Below are 7,763 nucleotides of genomic sequence, written 5' to 3'. Positions count from 1 at the left end.
TACGGGGAGCGGCGAGGAGCAAAACGCCTCGGCTCGGCTCAACGCCTTAAAGGGACAGTGTGCTCCTGCTTAAAGGCGTTAACCCGGGAGGTGACAGGTTCCGGCGGTCCTTCTGCGGCGGCGCCCCAGGGAGGAGTGGAGTTCCGCCGCCGTGGAATTCAAGCGGCGGCGGGGCCCCAACCTTTCTTCTGACTTGGGGCATCTGCGGGGTCGCCGCCCTCCATCGTCGCGCACACTAGAGGGCGGCGCTCTGGGCAGAGCCCTGTGCTGAGCGGCTCCATCAATGTTTGGGACGTCCCGGTACAGAGGCCCTCACCCTCCAACTGTGAAGCGAGGAATCTGAGCTCCGAAGTGTTCAGAATGCCCTCTCCCGGGGCTGCGTCCTCTGCACTCTGCCCATCAACTCCCGCGCAGGGCCGGCGGAGGGGTCTGCCCGCCTCTCGCCTCTCGGTGCAGGGAGCCCACCGGGCGCACCTGCCCTCTCCTGAGCCCCCAACGCCGAGATACGAATAGTCACCGCGTGCAGGCTGCTCTGCTGCCTGCAGGGTGATGGCCCAGACAGGTATTATAACTTCCATCTGCAAGTGGGGAGGGGAGGCCCAGAGAGGGACGGCTCAGGGGCTCAAGGAGATCCTGGAGCCTGGGTTCTCACCCCAAATCCTGCACATTCTCATCTCACTGCCCCACTTCTGCTACCCACGTGGGTCTTAGAGTCGTGGAGGTGGTCGTGGGCTAGGCAGCCTCACGGCCCCAACCCAGGCCCGTGGGTAGAGTAACACAGTTTATTTCCCAATTAAAAATGGGAACACTTAGGAGTTCCCTGGTGGCCTAGCGGTTAGGGCCTCAGCGTTGTCACTGCTGTGGCGAGGGTTGGATCCCTGCCCTGAGAACTTTTGCATGCCATGGCTCGGCCAAATTAAAAAGGGGGGGGGGGCGCCGAACATGACACAGGAACCTGTGCAAACAAGGACAGAGCATTTGAAGTGGAAAGCCTCAGGGAATACTAGTGTGGTTGTCACAGATACAGGAGACAAGGCTGGCAGCAAAATCCCTGTCTGGCCCTGCAGGACTGGGAGTGGATCTCTGTGCCCAGGAGGCCTCATCGCCTTGGGTCAGGTGCCCTGGAGCAGGAGACGGTGACCACCAAAGGTGACCAAGCCAGCTCAGGATGAAGAAGAGTATCTGCATCCACCTGCTGCCTGGCCCCAAGCACAGCCCGTTTCATCTCTGTTGATACACCCCATCACCGCTCCCATAGTTCTCACAGGCAGCCATCCTCTTCTCACCACGCCTACCCCAGTCCGGCCTCCCTGCGGGCCTTTTCCAAACCTCTCTGAAGCAGAAAGGACTTCGAAACCCCCAGCGCTGACCCGTCATTCCCCAAGTCAAGACGCAGAGCTGGCTCCCCATTGCCCTGAGTTCCAACTCCATCTCTGCCCCGGGGCATTTGCCAGACAGGCCGCCCACCCCCGCTGTAGCCTAGCACCACCCCCAAACGGTGCAACCAGCTTCCAGCCCCCAGTCGAAAGGACTTCCTGACCCTGGAACTCAAAAGTCAAACCAGGTTCCCAGGTAAAATGGTCTTGCATTCCCACCGCTCTCTGCCCCACCCAGGCTGAGCCTTCTAGTGAAAAGAAGCTCTTACAACTCTGTTGAGTATGTTTGCACATCGCTAATCATAGCTAACCTCCCGAAACAAAGCAACATGGCAGGTAAAGCAATTTAACAAAAGCAGATGCTTTTCTTTATTGTCTGAGTTTTAAATCCTTTTATATCCCTCCCCAAATGCGGTCAGGCTCAGAAAAATCACAGGTGGAAAGGGCAGAGAAAATGAAAGCTAGAGGAGGGAGCTCCCATCGTGGTGCAGTGGAAACGAGTCCGACTAGGAGCCCTGAGGATTTGGGCTTGATCCCTGGCCTCGCTCAGTGGGTTGAGGATCTGACATTGCCATGAGCAGTGTGTGTGCGTACATCGCAGACGAGGCTTGGATCCTGCATGGCTGTGCCTGTGGCATAGGCTGGCAGCTGTAGCTCCGATGTGACCCCTAGCCTGGAAACTTCCCTGTGCCTCAGGTGCCGTTCTCAAAAGCAAAACAAAATCAAAACTAGAGGAGAAATCATTTTGGAGATCCGTTTTTTAGAACATTAACTACGCTTTGCCCAATGGGAGCCAGTTGGCAAATGAACCTGTTTCCGTGAACAGTTTTTATAAATACACTATTTCTCTCGGCAGATGATAGGAGCATGTCTGGGTACCCTCCCCTTCCCCCAGATCCCTCCACCAGGCCACAGCCAACTTCAGTCCTCGTGGGAATCCTTCCCCGCCCCCCAAAGCTGGTGAGTCTTCCGGGCTACATTTTCGTGGCTCCCAGCTTCTCTGAAGGGGAAACACATCTTTCCTTGTAATTCCTGGTCCAGTGTCTCCTGGCTGAGCAGGTGGCCCGGGATAAGCGGATAAGCGGGGGAGCTTCAGTCTTTCGTCAGCTTGTTACATGTGTTACCCTTCACAACAAGCCTGTGGAGTGAGTGCCTTTATTCTTTTCGCAAGGAGGAAATAAGTGGAGAATGAGAGAGGTTGCAAAGCTCCCCAAGGACCCACAGGCAGCAGACCCAACCACAGAAGTCACCACTGGCAAAGACAGAGGCTGCACTCCCAACCAGACTACGTAATACACCCTCGATGGTCTTACAGGACGGATGGACGCACCCATGGACGGGGCGGATGCACGGATGCACAGATGGATGGATGAAAGGCAAGACAGCAGCCTTTGTCAATCGGAGGGTCTGTGGAAGCGGCAGAGCTGAAATTAAGAGCATCACCTTTTTTAAAACTTTTTTAAAATGTCTGCCTTTTTAGGGCCGCACCCGCGGCATATGGAGGTTCCCAGGCTAGGGGGCGAATCGGAGCTGCAGCTGCCAGCCTACACCACAGCTACAGCAACACGGAATCCAAGCCACGTCTTTGACTGACACCACACCTCATGGCGAGGCAGGATCCTTAACCCACGGAGCAAGGCCAGGGATCGAACCCGCAGCCTCATGGATATCAGTTGGGTTTGTTAACTGCTGAGCCATGACGGCAACTCCAAGAACACCACCTTCTGATAGGACTCAAAGCTTTTGAAAAAGCGTATTTTGTCACGTAGTGATAAATATTGCATCAGGGACAGAACTTGATCAGGGCTTGCCGGGAGGTGACAGAGGAACAGACGACGTGGGGGGGAAGCTCTGACGCTCTGCAGGGCAGGCAGCGAGCAAGCTGGGTGGGGGACACCGGCTCTTTAATGGCCAAGCCCAGGGTTTTGGATTGCCAGGCAGTTGAGAGAGGGTCGGAAGACGCCAGATCCTAAGGTCTCCAGGCGCTGCACACAAGACTTCCCAGCTGGATGCCCACGCCCCCCACCCCCACCCCCGCTGCAGGGGGCTGCTGACACTGCCGGGAGACCCCAAGGCTCCTGCCAGCCGAGGTCAGTGGGTTTTGTGTTCAAACTCCTTTTCCCCTGGTAGCTACGCCAGGCAGCTGGATCGGGGGGGGGGGGGGGGGGGGGGGGACTCTGCTCCCCCTTCGCCCACACCTGCCCGTGGCCCATCAGGACGGACGGGTGTCCCCACAATCCCCCAGGGCCCAGCAGGCCTGCAGCTCTGCCATCCAGAAAGCCACTTCTGACTGTGTCATCATCCTTCTCCTCTTCCCCTGGCCTCGGTTTCCCAGTTGAAGCGGCAGAAGAAACAGGAAGCTCTTGACACTGATGTTGAGGTTTCTTCTGCTGTCGAGTTCCCTCCTCCACGGCCTTCGCCCAGCGTGGACCCCGGCCCCTGGTTCCCTACTCCCTCCCACCCCTGCGTCACCTCCCCTGGGAGACTGCCCAGCCAGTTCGCCTGGCACTGTCCTGTTTTAGAACCGAAAGCCCTCGTCGCTGGCAGCCCCTCAATCCCAGAGAAGCCAGACAGTCACCCGAACTGACCTCCACCTCCATCCCTACTGTGTGCTCCCGGAGCAGGGCCGGCCCTTCGGGGTGCAGGTGCCTGCTCGGGGGAGGCACACACAGTAGGTGCTTCATCGAGACCCTCCAAAGAATCGCAATCTCGGAAGGTTCACTTTCACGTCCTGTTGGATTTAAACCTAAGCCATTTCAAAGTCCCCACCAAGAAACCCCTCTGCCCTGAGCTCCCCCCCCCAGTCCTCCCCACTGCCTGGCTGGGAGCCAGGTGGGCGGGGCCGGCTCGCCTGGCAGGAATCCCTGGAATGCGGCTCCCACTTCCAAAGCCGGGCCCCACCTGTTCCGGTCTGGGCCTCACCTCCACGCCTCGGCTTGGGGGAGCTCCCCTGGGTGGGGGGGGTTCCCAGCACGGGAGGAAGAAACAGCTCCGCGACAAGCAGAGATGGGGATCAGAGGTCCCAGTGCCAGGCCTTTTTTTTTTTTCCAAAGGCTTTAGGGTTTTCCCCCTCCCCCGCCCCCCGGGTTGGGGTGGGGGGTATGGGTGTGGGCTCTGCAACAGGGGCTTGGGGGGGGGGCTCGCTTTTAAGGAACATAACTGTGGCTGCCAGCACTCCACCTGTGCATCCCCGTCATGTCAGACTCCTGGCATTGGTCCCTGTTCTAAAATCCACCGCAGCTGTTCTTCCTGAGCGCCTACTGTGTGCCCACTTCACTGGCCTCAGGCCTGTGTACACAGTCCCCCCAAACCCCAAACGTGGTTGTCAGCCATGTGGGTTTCACAGAGGAGGAAAACAAAGGTTCAGCAAGTCCCATGGGCAAAGCGAAGGGCAGAGTGGGGGCCTGTCCCCTGCTCCCGACCCCCAGAGTCCGCCACAGACCCCCACTCCCAGCCGCCTGGCCCTTTCCCGCAAGCAGATGCTGTTTCCACTGAGCCGGAGTCAGCCCCGCAGCAGCCTCCGGGCGGCCGCCTGTCTCGGCTTGTCCATCACCTTCCCACGGCCCCCGTGAGCCCTGGGTCGCACACTTGGGTCACTTCCAGGTTTCCAGTCGGCACTTTGTTTCTGGGGGGTTAGATCCAGGAGCCCAACTGGGTCACGTGATGGGAGTGTCCTCTACAGGGGGAGAAGTGACCTTCACGTAGGCAAATGGCAGTGCGGATGTGGGGTGCGCCCCTCGCCCGGGTGCTGGAGGGGACCTCGGGGCCAGGGAAAGGCACGCAGCAGCCGGCCAGACCCAGGGCCTGCCTTTCTGGGTTTCCCACGCTGCTGAGAATTCCCTGACGGGTTACCAGCCTAAAATAGAAAAGCTGACACAGGGGAAACGCCAGGGGCCAAAATCTGTGCCCAGGCGCGCCCTCTGCCAGCTGCAGGCTGGCTCCCTCCATCCCTGGCTCCCCCAAGGAGCCTCGGCCACTCTGTCTGCCTCCCCACTTGGCTCGGTCCTCCTCCGGGGTCTTTAAATCCCCCTGCAAACAGCTAAGGGCCTCACGGGCTCAGGGACCGTGGACAAGGCTTCTCTGAGGCTGGCCAGCAGCCTGGGCCAGCTCCCAGCTGTCTTCCGGTGTGAGTTCAACCTTGGGGGATGGGACGGGAGGCTGGGGGGGCTGCCCCGTCAAGCCCAGCCCCATCACCCGAGCCTCTAGCCCACAGGCAGAGGGGACCCGGAGCGCCCTGCAGGGGGCTGGCTTTGGGAAGGGGGAGCAGGCCCCAAACTGGAGCTGCCTGGCTCTGTCCAGGGCAGAGGAAGTGGGGTGTGGTGGTTCTGGCTGGTTCTAATCCCAGACATGGATTTGTGTTCAAGTTGTCTGGGACCAAAGAAGCGAAGAACAGAGACTCTGAGGAGAGGGAAGGCCATTTAAATTCTAGAAGCAGGAGTTCCCGAGGTGGCGCAGCAGTAATGGACCTGTCTCGTACCCATGCGGATGCAGGTCCGATCTCTGGCCTCGCTCTGGGTTCAGGATCTGGCATTGCCGTGAGCTGTGGCATAGGTCCCAGATGCTCCTGGGGTCTGGAGTTGCTGTGGTGTGGGCTGGCAGCTGCAGCTCCGAGTCGACCCCTAGCCTGGGAACCTCTATATGCTGTGGGTGCAACCCTAAAAAGATAAATAAATAAATTCTAGAAACAATGGTCCCTAAACTGTGGAGGAAAGCTGGACCTCAGTGCCATGTAGAACTGAAAAGATTCTCCTGGGACTTTCTCGCCCAGAAACAGCTGCAGAAAGTGGGAGGCTGTCCGAGGATGCTCCCAGCAACATGGTTAATGACCAAACAATTGGAGACAAATGTCCGTCCTTCAGGGAGAGGTGAATCTGGCAGGGGATGCGGGACGCTGGAACCTTCTGCAGCCTCCAGAGGAATGAGGGAGCTGGGAGGCCGGGCCATGGACGGACGGCCAGGGCACATCGAGAAGGGAGACTCGAGCGTGCACAGGACAGCGCACGTGCTATGAAGAAGCTCTGTGTGGGGAGGACGTGGGAATCCGCAGGGCTCGGGCTCCGGGGAGGCACCCTGTCGGGGAGAAGGAATGCAGAAGGATGGGAAGGAGCACGTGGAAGTGCCCGGGCTGGAGCCGCCCCTCAAACCCACGTTGTTGGGGGGTCAACTGAGTCATAAAGTGGCGTGAAGTACCTTCGGCACGCTGTCGTGCAGACATCGCCGACTCTCCATTTCCAGAACTTTTGTGTCACCCTGAACATAAATTCTGCACCCACTAAACAAAAACGTCCCATTCCCACTACCCCAACCCAGCTCTGATCCTCTCACTTACGCTTCCTGTCTCGCTGCACTTGCCCGTTCCAGGTGCCTCATATCATCAGAAGCAAACCACGTGTGTCCTTTTGAGTCGGGGTTGTTCGCATAGTGTCCTCAAGGTTCATCCATTTTGTACCAAGTGTCCGGACTTCATTCCTTTCTATGGATGAAGGAATCCCACCGCACGTCTGGGCCACATCTTTAAAAATCCAAGCATCTATTAACAGACAACCGGGTTGTTTCTGTCCTTTGGCTCTTGTGAAAAATGCTGCTATGGGGAGTTCCCGCCGTGGCTCAACAGAAATGAATCTGATGAGCATCCACAAGGATGCAGGTTCAATCGCTGGCCTTGCTCAGTGGGTTAAGGATCCGGTGTTGCCGTGAGCGGTGGTGGAGGTCACAGATGCGGCTCGGATCTGGTGTGGCTGTGGCTGTGGTGTAAGCTGGCGGCTGTGGCTCTGATTCAGCCCCTAGCCCGGGAACCTCCATATGCTGCGGGTGCAGCCCTAAAAAGACAAAAAAATAAAACTTAAAAAATTAAACTAAAAAATGCTGCTATGAACATGGAGTGCATGAGTCCCTGCTCTCAGTTCTTCTGGGCATCTCATTGACGCGTGAGTGCTTCTTCTTCAGCGCTCTCTTCTTTGGTGACGTGGCTGTTTAAATGTTTGGCTATTTTTTTAAAATTTGGGTTGTTTTCTTTTTGAGTACGGAGAGTCGCTTCTGTATTATAGATACCTTCCTTTGTAGGATATGTAATTAACAAATATTTTCACCCAGTCCGGATTTGTCTTCATTCTCTTAGCAGTGCCTTTCACAAAATAAAGGTTTTATTTTTATTTTGAGGAAGTCCAATTTACCGATTTTTCTCCTTTTATGAGTTGTGTTTGTCATGTCATCTCTCACAATGCTGCCTGGTCCACGGTCACAAATATTTTCTTCTACAAGAGTTATAATTTTATGTAGATCGGTGATCCAGACTGAACTAAATTTTGTATTAGGTATAAAGTATAGGCCTATGTCTATGGAATATGATATAATATAAGCGAGTCTTCCAATACCATTTGTTGAAAA

The 7,763-nt window shown here is 56.7% G+C and overlaps 1 long non-coding RNA gene across 5 annotated transcripts; it reads left to right on the top strand.

Moving 5' to 3' along the window:
• The first annotated feature begins 137 nt into the window (after nt 1-137).
• On the top strand, nt 138-7,538 carry LOC102160100 (uncharacterized). 5 transcript variants are annotated; one of them, XR_014842256.1, is made up of 5 exons: nt 138-562; nt 1,068-1,572; nt 2,233-2,336; nt 2,548-3,466; nt 3,712-7,538. It is a non-coding gene; the product is annotated as an uncharacterized LOC102160100 (long non-coding RNA). The 5 variants fall into 5 exon arrangements; XR_014842267.1 differs by having other exon boundaries at nt 2,548-5,500; nt 6,145-7,538; XR_014842262.1 differs by having other exon boundaries at nt 2,551-7,538.
• The last annotated feature ends 225 nt before the right edge of the window (nt 7,539-7,763 follow it).

This window comes from Sus scrofa, chromosome 1, assembly GCF_054392235.1.
Source record: "Sus scrofa isolate SSC_HxYL_T2T_F1_AM1 chromosome 1, Sscrofa_HxYL_maternal_Yorkshire_Landrace_v2.0, whole genome shotgun sequence".
In the NCBI taxonomy this organism is placed as follows: Eukaryota; Metazoa; Chordata; class Mammalia; order Artiodactyla; family Suidae; genus Sus; species Sus scrofa.
This window is presented reverse-complemented; position numbering and strand designations above follow the sequence as displayed.